The sequence below is a fragment of the Coturnix japonica genome, chromosome 21 (genome assembly GCF_054131305.1).
Source record: "Coturnix japonica strain WE chromosome 21, WE-NBRP24, whole genome shotgun sequence".
NCBI classification, from domain to species: domain Eukaryota; kingdom Metazoa; phylum Chordata; class Aves; order Galliformes; family Phasianidae; genus Coturnix; species Coturnix japonica.
In genome coordinates, this window is record NC_140683.1 from 3,696,397 (window position 1) to 3,708,576 (window position 12,180).

At 36.3% G+C, this 12,180-nt stretch overlaps 1 protein-coding gene and 1 long non-coding RNA gene across 2 annotated transcripts in view; one reads left to right on the forward strand and one right to left on the reverse strand.

Moving 5' to 3' along the window:
- Positions 1 to 9,806, reverse strand: part of LHX2 (LIM homeobox 2) — a 30,720-nt gene extending 20,914 nt beyond the window's left edge. Inside the window, exon 1 of the mRNA XM_015879388.3 lies at positions 9,680 to 9,806. The gene's annotated coding sequence lies outside the window, so the exon portion shown is untranslated. The remainder of the gene's footprint in view (positions 1 to 9,679) is intronic.
- On the forward strand, positions 1,348 to 2,764 carry LOC146757440 (uncharacterized). Its single transcript, XR_014936207.1, has 2 exons — positions 1,348 to 1,535; positions 2,050 to 2,764. It is a non-coding gene; the product is annotated as an uncharacterized LOC146757440 (long non-coding RNA).
- Positions 9,807 to 12,180: the final 2,374 nt, after the last annotated feature.

Sequence of the window (12,180 nt, forward strand, 5' to 3'; positions counted from 1 at the left end):
AAGATGATGAGACCTGATGCTTTATCTGTGCCCACAAATGATTACATGGCTTAGTGCACCAGAGTTATGGGTGTGAAACAGGGATGTGCCACTTACAGGTGGGGTGAAGGTATCGCCGTCATTGGAACAACTTCATTTACATTGAAATCTTGCTAGGTTTACGTGTTCTGTTCTTAGAATAATCAAGGCTTTTTACCATCTTTGTGTTGAACTGCTCTGAGCAGTTAAATATACTTGCACGTCACAGAGGAGAACAAAGTAGAGATGCGTATGAAATAGCCACCAGAATGCACTGGAAACCGCTCGGAACACAAGTTATTTGTCATCGCTGGGAACTAGTCAAAGACCGTCCTAAAGTCACATCTTGTAGACAACAGATGTTCATGTTTCAGTTCAGAATAGAATTCTACAAAGAATTACTAGCACTGTGTAATGGTTATGTCAATAAAGTAATTTATCCCTTCCTTACATTACAAGACATTTCAAACACCGTCTCAAATGGGAGGTTTGCCTCCAGTGATGCTGATGTGGAATACTGCTCACTTGACACCACGGACAACACATCTTGCTGTGGAACAGCAGCAGCGCATTGCCTTAACTCAGGCAATTTGTTGTATCCTTATTGATAGCTACATATTGTACTACACTAAAGATCTTTGAATACCAGTTCAGTTCTGTGACACACATAACTGATAACATAGATTTTGGAAGCAGGAATAGTCATGGATTTGTCCACCATCTGACATTGCTGATTTTCTAAAAGATTTTATATACATATTTTGAATTCAAGTACGATATTTTATGTAACTTATGTAACATAAGTGGCTGGAACCAATAAAACCAACAGCGAGTCAGACAGGTATGGCATGACTTCCAACTCACAGGCCATCTCTATTTGCCTTCTAAGTGGATATACAAACACATGAAGACATCCAACCCTTGCTACCAAAACACAAGGAGAGTAGCAGAATGTAAACACAAAGCTGCTAATGTACACACTGACACATGAATGACATTTACATTGTTCAGAATAAAATCCAGGGTATTCTTGAATAATGAGCAACAGAAAAATTGTTACAGCAAAATAATCTTTACAATCAAATGCAAATTCATTTGAAGTGAGAGGTTTTTTTGTTTTTTTTTTTGTTTTTTTTTCCTTCACTAAAAAATGGTTCAGCTAATAATAAAGTCTTTTAACCTGTATTTTGTTATAGGTGACAGGTGAACAAATCACAGGTCTTGAGTTTCTCTACCCTGCCTCTCTTGGTAACGTCATCTCCAGTACCATCTGCTACCTACCAGACAAACAGACCAACCACATAATGAGGTACCAGCTTCCACCCAGCTACCGTGACTAAATCAGAACAAAAGACTCAACGCCTCCTTCAACAAAGGAACACAAGTCTAAGCTGTCTTTGCTAATTGCTGGGTTTCAGGTTGTCTGTTACAGATTTTAAGTGAGCTACAAACTTCCATCAAATACTTGTAGCTGTTGGATAAAGGTACTAAGAATAAAAGATAAATGGAAGCAAAAGGTAAGAGATAAGAAAGCTTAGGAAATAAGTAACTACTTATGGTAATTTAAGGGCTGTGAAATAATATAAACATGAAAAACCAGGGGGCAGAGTGATTGATATCTCATATGTTTTTGATGCCCCTACGGTTATTAGACTGCAATATATGGGGGTATACAATAAACTATGAATTAAAATGTAATTGTAGCTTCAGGCATCTTCTTCATTGTCTGCTGTGGTGTTATGTCTTCATGCACCGTGATTGACAAGGTGTAATTAATCATCTTACTCAGTTGTAAATATGGGCACCCTTCACAGTAGGCATCAGGAAGTGTGTACCAGCAAAGGAAGCAATAGCTGACGCTGATATACCATTAAATCAAAATCAGAGCGCTTATATGTTCAGAAATGTGTGTTTGGTGTGATGCTGTTACCATTTATTTCTAAAATACTGTACCAACAGATTTACTTGATTTGCAAGTTAACTACAACATTAACTGGTTTTATTTATTTTGTCTCTTCTTCATTTTTATAGGCAATGATGTTGTTCTCCTAAAATGTGAGACAGTTTGCTTCTTGTCAGCAAGTGGAGCTCAGCTCAGCTTCATCTCCCTGAGCTGCTGGAGGCAGACTAACATGCTACAGATCCACTTGTGCACGATAGGCTGACTTGGAATGATTCTGGGAAATTATTGCTCCATTCATATATCACTCTTTGCGCTTCCTATATACCAAATGAGGCACTTTGGGTTATTTTAAAGTGAAAGAAAATAATGAAATAAGCTTATTAAGAAACACCATTCGGTATTTTTAAAAGACTCTTCTTGCCACAGATGCTGTCCCCAAACTGTAAATGAGCATATTTATAAAGATGTTTTTAGTATTCCGGGGTAAGAAACATTTAATATCTGTTTCTCTGTCTAAATGATTGCTATCCCTACCCAGTTAGTGCAGAAATGGTGTATGAGTCACAAGAAATTAAGTGGTTTGTCTCAGGAAAATTTGGTGGTATGCATTTTTTTTGATGCACGTAGAGCTGTTGAATGAATAATTGGCAACCTATCTAATGTCTCTTGTTTTAAAGCTGTCTAGTACGTTTGCTGTATAAAAAATGTCTTTCAAAGCTGCTAAATATGTAACAAAAAGAGGTCGCTATCACCATTCTGACATGAACAAAGCCATACAGCAAGCAGCCTGAGGTACTTCCAGCATGGTACTAATTACAAACACAATAAAAAATGAAAATTTGCAAACTTCTCAAATTCCGTTTCTTTGCAGCATTAGCTGATTAATGTTATATAAAAACATGCAGTAAAACCATCAGTCTAGGAAATTAGCCATTAGATATTACCTAAGCCAGGCATTCTGGGGGGAGTGGGAAATCTGTTGGATCTATAATTTCACCGTTTACCCCTGACTGAATAAGATCTCTAGCTGTCTCTGAAGCAAACCAAGCTTAAAACAGCAACACGCTTTCAAGAAGACGATTGGCTAAGAATGGGTTTTATTTTGATTTGAAAAACTGTCAATCATAGATAAAAAGACCAAGTAATATCCTTATATAATATGAGCTAATTATATTTGTCTGATAAACCAAGAATATGCAGGAAAAATAAATCATAAAGTTTAAAAGGAAAATATTCAGAATGTTTTGCCCAGATGTTGCATAGAAATTGTTTGGTGCTGGTACAAGCAGTAGGTTTCAGACAAATATACAAGCATGTATCTGTATGTGCAAGAAAGAAATAAGATACCCGTAATCTTGAATATTTCAGTTTATACAGCCACAGCTATTTAAACAATTCCAAAACTGCCTCTACGGGTGTTAGAGTGGGAGGGAAATCTTCAGCCACATGATCTTCTCTCCAGAGTCCTGTTAAATCCACTGAACTTAAAACAGAACAAGAAGTGTGAAATATGGGTTTGAACATGTTATGTCAGAAATGTAAAGGTTGGAAGCCTTTTTAGTAACTGATATTAATATTGTATTAAATGTTATGAAAAGGTAGGTGTTGGAGAGAAGGGCTGGGCTCATGTGCAATTTTGTCAAGGTTTTTATCTGTGATTATGATTCCAGATGTATCTATTCCCTGAGGAGAAAAATGAAGTAAAGTTGGCATGTGACATGTGTTTTAAGGTGTTTGGCACAGTTTCCCAAAGTGATGACAAAATGTTCATTTTTATTATAGTGAATGGGTAAAGAAAATATGATTCTGAAGGTCAGTGGCTGTATATTCAGGATAGCTATAGAGGGTTTTCTTTGGATGGATTTTTGGTGCTGTGTTTAGATTTGATTGCCTGACTTGAGATTCTACTATAGTAAATAACAGAATATTTTTACACAGTATGAATTGTTAATTTTTAGTCATTTGGTAAAATTCATGCACCGAAAATGGTGAAGATTGCAAAAATGTCTCTTCTTGGACCTGGCGGTGTAGCTGCTTCTTAATAATGTATTTTTAATTTATTTTATAAAGACACTATGCAGTTTGAGCTCACGTACCTGTAATCTGTAGCAAAACATTTCTTAGTGTAAGTGTATGGATTATTTTTAAAAAACAAAGCAGTGACTTTTTTTTTGGTGAAAATTATTTTGTCTAAATACACATTGAGACTTCAGATGAGAAAGTTCCCTGCCATTACCCAGCTCCCCTTCTCTTCCCTCCAAACCCCTATGAGTGTAATAGTATCAGTAATTCCATGCTGACAGCAGGGCACCCAGGGCTACATTACCAGGCAAACACTCACTCATAAACATTTTACAAGTTCAATACCAGCCAATCCTGGAGCTTTGGGAGGCTGCCCTGATTGGGTATATCATGGATTTGGTAAACATAGCTACACAGCAAAAATAAGGTTTGTAGATAGAGTCCAACAGTATTACCCCCGCTGAATAATCACAGACTAAGAATATGATTATTTCCACATTTCATAAGTAAACTTCCACAGCTCCGTGTCCATCTGCAAATATTCAGAGTGATGTGCTCTGAATGCCCTCCTTTCTATTCTACAACCACATTTCTTCATGAATTTAACCACATCAGAAAGCACTTCAGATTTCCAACCCAAATATTAGACGCATTTAATGTAAGGAAGCTTCCTTTATTGGAGGTGATTGGGAACATTTTGTATTTTATAGGTATATTTAAGAGGTTAGCAGTAGGGGGGAATCGTCTGTGGAAAATCTGTCTACAGCTGAAATTTTTAGATGCAGAAGTGTTGCTGAAATGCCTAATACATACACACACTTTTATTAAGTAACTCACAAGAGTATCCTCTTAGCTACCAGATACTCTTTTTTTTTAAGTCGAATAACATTACTTTCAGTGGTATATACTCCTTTTTATTCTGCTGTGTGCAATTAGAAGAAGATTTTCATTCTCAAGGGCTTTATTTTTTATCTACAATCTCGTTTTCTTTTGTATAATCTTCTTCAACTTTATTTTATCTTCAGTGCATGAACGAGAAGCATGAAGCCACTCATCTGCTAGTAAATTATTGATATAGATTTACAAGTTTGCACAGATTAATTTTACATGGGGTAATTTTTATCCACTATGAAATAGCAATAATTAAAGAATGCCAAAGGTTTGAGGTTTTTTTTTTTTTTATAATACAGTTTAGAAGTTCATATTTGAAGTCATTTTTATTTAGAATCCTACCTATACTTCAGTATAAGAAAAATAATAGGTAGTGTTTAAAAATTAGTACTCTGGTATTTTTCAGATATGGAAATGTGCCTGCCTAATGAAGGCAGAAGACTAGCTCACTAGATTTATTTTAAAGGAATACTTTTACATATTCATAAATTAAGATGGCAGTTTTCAATGAGACACTTATTACTATTTTATCTGTTATTTGCAAGATACCTGACCATTTAATATTTGTCCTTTATTATTATTTTTTCAGCTGATCTAATTGCACCTCTCTATTTTGCACTTATTTCTCTTTGCAAACACTACATTATTCACTCTCCCTTGTGCTTATTAAACAGTGCCACCTGCACCAAATGAAACAAAGCTTCTCCATCAATCTATCCCAGCTAAAGCACCCCGACTATATATTATAATTAATTGAAGCTCAATTGAACACTTGAGTCTGAACTAGATACAGTAACCTGGAAAAAAAATCATTAAAAAAAATTAGGATGTACTTTAAAGAAATCCTTTAAATGAAAATGTTCACTCAAAACTGAGAACCTAACCTTGTACCAAGCACTCTTCATCATCTCCACACAGTACCTCAAGTAGCAATTAGCAGGTCCTTTAATTAATTAACTATTCCCTGTACATCACAGGGATTTTTGTGGCACTAACGTCATCCTTCATAAGTGAATACCAAATCCAGTCAATATTTTGTCACTATAAATCCTTATCTGGACTACCTGAATGCCCACCGCATGTCTTCGAAAACATGATCTGAAAACACAGAAAGCAGGTATGGAAAGCAGATGCAAACTTTATAGCACCAGCATAGGCAATTAGAACAGATGCAGCTGAAAGAGAAGAGGTAAATGCAGACTCTCACATGTAAATATTTGCAATCAGGAGAAATTAGGTAAGATACAAACTGAAGTAGAAGTTATGAATCTTATCAATATAGCTAAGTAAAATTATATTATTAAAAAGCTGAATATGTATTCAAAGTGCTGTAGGCTTTGCTCAATGTGCTGCTTATCTTTAACACTGTCTGCTCTCAGACAAGAACAGATTAATTAAATGGCAGGTCAGACACAATAAGGTGAAAGGGCATTTCCAACCAATCAGTGACATTTTGCCAATTTTATACTCTGCAAACTTTTTATTTAAGTATATACATGGCTGATTATTTTCATGATATTCATATTTAGAGAAATATGAAGCAACTTTAAGGGAATTAACACCTAAAATGAGATAGAAAACATGTATTGTTGATTTTTAAAATTTACAAAAGATTCTGCATGTAAATTTGTTTATATAAATATGTATAAGAGACATGACTATGAGGCTATTTGTGTGTGTGAATGAACATATGTGTGTATATCCATCTATCTATTTGTAGATTCAGACACAGACATATGTCATCATTTCTTAGAGGCAAATATCTGCAGAAATAATTCTTTGTGTTCAGTAGTTTTCTTTAATGTATAGTAAGTTTATCTTAACTGCTCTCTGTGTTCAGGGAAGATCTTGTGAATTTATGCAATGTAAAGCATAATGAAGTCACATAAAGCATGCCTTCTGATTTTGCAAGAATTATGCATTAGCGCTCCCTTTCAACACATGCAGTATTTTGAATTACAGAACAAACTTTATGGTTAGTCTTCAAATAATAAATAGTATGTAAGGTGGGCTTGAAGAAATAGATACAGTAGAAATATCAAGAAACAAAAAAGGAATTATTATGCAAATATTTTGGGACTTTTGCCAAATGGTGATATGGTAAGAAAACATTTAATTGGAAGTACTCGTGAGAAGTAATACTTATTAAACTACCAAAAGACAGTAATAGCACCTCCGTAAGATCTGCTCTTTTGTAAAAAGAACAGAAATTTCTACTTTCCCACCGTGGATTCTCTTCAGTCCCTCTCACTGCAACTTCACTTCAAAATTTTTTTGCATGAGCACAGTGTAAGATGCAATGTAAAGGTCAGTGGATTAGCGATGCTTGTACCTCTGTTTTTTTTCTGTGCAAATCTGCTCTTATCAATAATTCACTATTCATGTTCTACAAAGACTGTCTTCACATTTTCAAATTAGCATTTAAAATTAAACAAAGATAATTTAAAAAGGGAGCACCTAATTTCTGCACTTTGAGTTATCATGTCATCATTTACTACACAATTTTTCCCACAGATTTGGCAAATGAATACTCTGTTTCAATACATCAGTCTCAAACAAAGGTGGACTCTGATGCAATTTTTCACTGTTCATTTCCCTGAATCTTTTGGGATATAAAGAATCGCGAACAAATACTTAACAGTCTGATCAATAATCATTGACCGTTTTGAGCCCCTCGTACCCTAACAAGCACAGCTTGATCATGTATATTTGATCATTGTAAAATTTCAAAGCATCTTGATACAGCAGAGCAAGTCTTTCTATGGGATCTTTCTGTTGTTTCATAAAGTACACATTTCACAAGATTTAGCTTTACAATTAATGGAAACGTATTTCACATATATCTGATGAAGGACAAGATCATTAATTTCAGTGTTATATATCCACAGTATTTCTATCAATGCCAAATATAAAATGCTATTATAACATTTAGGAGAGGAAACTCTAGATGTGCCTATGGATTCAATGTACCCCAGAGTACAAATCTAAGAAGCCCTATTGCTATAAATCTTGCATTGCTGTTAAGTGTTGGCATGCACATTACACCGAGGTGTGTTACGTTTATTTTAGTGGAAATATTGGAGTAAAAACCTCTCCTTTTATATCCTTTAAATATAAATTCATATATGTGGGGAAAAAAAAAAAAAAAAGAAAAGAAAAAAAAAAAGCCAGTTCACATCTGTGTTAGCCCTCAGTCTTATTAATGCCAAGTAAAGAGATAATGATCCAAGTAAAAATATTTATAGTGAAAATGTCTTTGCAGAACTTTATTATTGTTTGCAGTTCCACATCCAGTGTTCTTCATACAGGAATTTCACATTATCATTAAAATATAGCATTGATGCCACATTTGTATAGCTGCCTTTTCAGCTTATAATCATAATGTTTATTCTAAGTTTCAGGGCTTATTATTTTAGACAGATATCAGTTTAATTAGCTTAAGCTGTCATACTCTAATAAATACAGACGGGTTGCCTGGTTCGGGAGGAGGAAGGTGGCTGCAGATTTCAGAAGCAGAGACAGTTAACGCTTTGTACATTATCATGTAAACAGTAAAAGGACAAAAATAATTACCTGATAAACTTTCCATTTCTGACTCTCCCCTATATGCTTTTTGACCAATTTTTCTATAGAAAATCCATTCAGATTAAGCAAGTCCTTTAAATATCTGCAGCATCTGCTGGTTCAGACACCTTCCTTTATGCAGAGTACCATTTTCATATGATAATACATGTAATATGATATAGAATGACAGAATGCATGACAGTTGCCCATAATACATAGAAAGTCACTCAAAGGACAGAAGCGACATTTGGATAATTAGCATCCATTGGGCAGTCAATCATGCGAATAGAAAAAACTGAACAAAACCCACAATGGAGTTAGAAAACAAAAGGGACCCTAGCCAGTCTCAGGATTAACTGCTCTAAAGCGATCTAAATGCTTTTGTATCTAAAGAACTGAGGCTCCCAGGGCTGCCCTGTTCCCCTCTAGATACCCAGGGAACTAATTGTGGCGATCAAAGTTAAAGCATTCTCTCTTCTTTATAGGCAGCTAAATACACAGAAAAATTATTTCTCCATTCGTGTTCATTAAACTATTTTAAAGTTAAAAAACTGATGCCATGTTCTTTTGCCAAGTGAAATGAGCTATAGCATTGAGATTGTCCTGCTTTTATAGGAACACGACAGCACATTTAATTTAAAGTCTGCCTTTGTTTAACTAATATTTCTTTGCTGTTGTCCTGTCTGCTATATCTTTCTTTTTGCATAACGAAGGCAATTTTCATTTTCCTGTGTGAGAAAAACCTGAAAACAGTCAGGACTAACAATAATAGCAACAAAGCCAATTAACACAATTAAGCAGGTCTCATAATTTCTTAGTAACTATCACTTGATAAAATAAAATACTTTTTCATTCAATATATGCAGCTCAGATTATTTCCTTCCCCCAGATTAGCTGGAAGATGAGTGCAGCCTCCTTTAAAGCTCCATCTAACACAAGAGAGAGAGAAAGAGATACAGAGAAAGCCTCAGGATGTGGAAAGTCATGAAAATACCTACCCTGGAGACAGTATTCCCATAGGATCCTTTTCATACAGATTCCAACTTGCCTAATGCCCTTAATGAATGAAATAAAGAGAGAATTCAGAAAGGCCCATGCTGATGGCTCCTGCTGGAAAGTGTGTGGTTTGAGGCATAGCTGCAGCAGTTCTGGGAGGGAATCGGCTCCGGTCCCCATCAGCCAGGCAAACAGGAATCACTGGGGTGAAATCTTCCCCTCTCACACATTTGCAATTGACTTGAAATAACATCACGACACCTCTGATAATTTATGCCTTCTTACCTTTTGTTGTCCTTTGTAATTAATATTTGTAGATCTAGATGTTTCTCCCAGCCACAGATAACAACAAGGTGGAAGGGGTGGAGAGAGAATGTGTGCGTGTGTGTGTGCGTGAGTATGTGTGAGAGAGAGGGGGAGAGAGAGGGAAAGGGAAGGACAGAGGCTTTGGTTATGTGTTTCTGCGTGGGGAATGGTGTGTTTGTGTATTTGCCTCTGTGTATTTGGGGCTTTGTAAACCTCTGGAGATCTAAAGGCAAGATAGAAAACGAGAAGTATGATGAGCTGGATCTCTCTTGTCTGTTGTTATATGTTTTCGGTAGCAGTGACCTTCAACCCTTTTGCTCTGTGTCGGCCACAACTTGAGTCCCCTTGCCCAGCTGCTGTGCCAGTGTCAAAATGTAGAGAGGGAGAAAGGGATAGCAGAGGTAAGGAGACAGAGAGAGATTGAGATCAGAAGGGCTTTTTGCCCAGTCAAATGGGCCTCCGGTGACAAATCAATCACGGCCTGTTCAAACCAATGATGCTGCCAGTCTCCAGTTCGCCAACCCCTCCACAGCCTCCCCCGGCTCTTCCTGCCTCTCTACATGACACTCAGCTGATGGCTGGGGCTCCAGTCAGAGCAGGCTGCTTTTTACAGGTTGGTTTGGTCATTAGCATTGTTTCCTCTCTTTCTCCCTCTTGCTCAGTCTTTCTCAATCATCTGTTTATTTATCCAATATTAAAAAGTAATATTAGAAGAGGGATTGTGACACACAGAAATACTTATAAATAAGTTCATATATCGCCTTGTTAAAAGCCTCTAGATTTATTAGTTTGTTTGACTTTATGTGTCTAGGAGTAGATACCTGTTTTAATGGAATTAGCAAATTTGATCAATATAGTCAGGAGAAAAGGAATCTCGTCAGTGCACCTCCTTCTCCCTTTATTTACTTCATGCTAGTAAAAATGAATTCAGTGATGTTTAATTGTTTTTTTCCACTGCACCCATAGGACAGGAATTATTTTTCATTTAGCTATTTTTTCTTTCTTTTTTTTTTTTCTCCCCCAGGCATTTGCTAAAAAATGATATTTAAGTCTCTTAAATCTATGAGGCATATTGTTAGCTGAAAAACATTCGTACTGCCCCTGAAATTCTGTCTTTTGAGAACTATATGGTGATGAAGACCAAAATAAGGTAGAGCAACAAACAAACACAAAATGACTACTTAATCATAATGAACACTTCTTTCAATAACAGCTTTCATCGGGACATTGTTTAATCTTTAAAATGTTAAAAAAGAAGCAGTAATATAAGAAGATCACTTTAAGAAGAACAAAGTATTCTCTTACAGGCTATGTGATCTTATGGATTGCATTATCCATTTTTTTTTTTTTTTCCTCTCCCCATCCTCCAAGCCCACAATGGGAATGGGAATAGTGTCAAAATAGGGTCTTAGTAGGGCATATATTGGTCCTAGTCCTTGCTAACTGTAATCCCTGGGATAGAATTCTCCTATGCGGGAGAAAAAACAAAGAAACAAAAAAAGGATATTGCATGTTAAGAAACAGAAGTCTCTCCTTGTCCTCCCTCTCTTGTCCTTAGTGGTAGTCCCTTCGTTTAGAGATATCTCAAATGTCAGGGGTGCCAGCATATTTTTGTTAACCAATTTGCACATTGGCTAGCCAAGAGCAACAGGCCAGTATGAGACAGTACAGTGGGAAGGAACTACGATAGTAATGTGTAGAATGGAACTGAGCTCTCCCAGGCTCTGTAAAGAGAGCTTGGGCAAGGTACAGAAGCCTCAAAAATATAGTACAATATACTTAAAAATGTCTCCACTATCTTCTTTCTAATATGACTGAACTCTGTGAAACTGAAGTAAAGTGCACATAGCACGTAGCAGTGTGGGGTGTTGAACAGCCTGTAGCTGGAGAGTGCTTCGGTCTTTATCTTCAAAGCTGTCCTGTCAAATACAAGGTCTTTTAAACATCAGAGGGATAAAGTTTCTGATTCTGAAGGGTTCGTTTTCCTCTTGGTTCTCCTCAATCAGAAGTTAAGCCCATATGACCCCCACAGTAAGCCGGCTCCAGGATTGCTGCCCTGCTACTTGCCCCATGATTTGGGGATGCTTGTGTAGAGCAATCTTGATTTGCTCACTGTTTGTTGGGTTCAGTTTTCTTCACGTCAGTTCCTTCTCCCATCTTACATGTCTTGAGGCTTTTGCTGTGTGGCAGTGAATTGAATCTTACGAACTTAAAGGAAAATCATGACTGGGACTTAGAGAATATTAATCTGTTGCAGAAAATGCTGAAATCTGAACATGTGAGAATTGAACTAATGAGTTTTTTCCTCATTTTAGACCCTCACTCTCTTTTTAGCTATACCCTAATTGCAGTGTTTCCTGAAAACATAGTCTGAGCACTCAAAAAAATCTAAATGCACGCCTCCATTTCATTGCTTGTACCAACCTTCTACCAGCATAATATGAGAAATTAAGATGATTTACAGAATAATGTACCTTTCT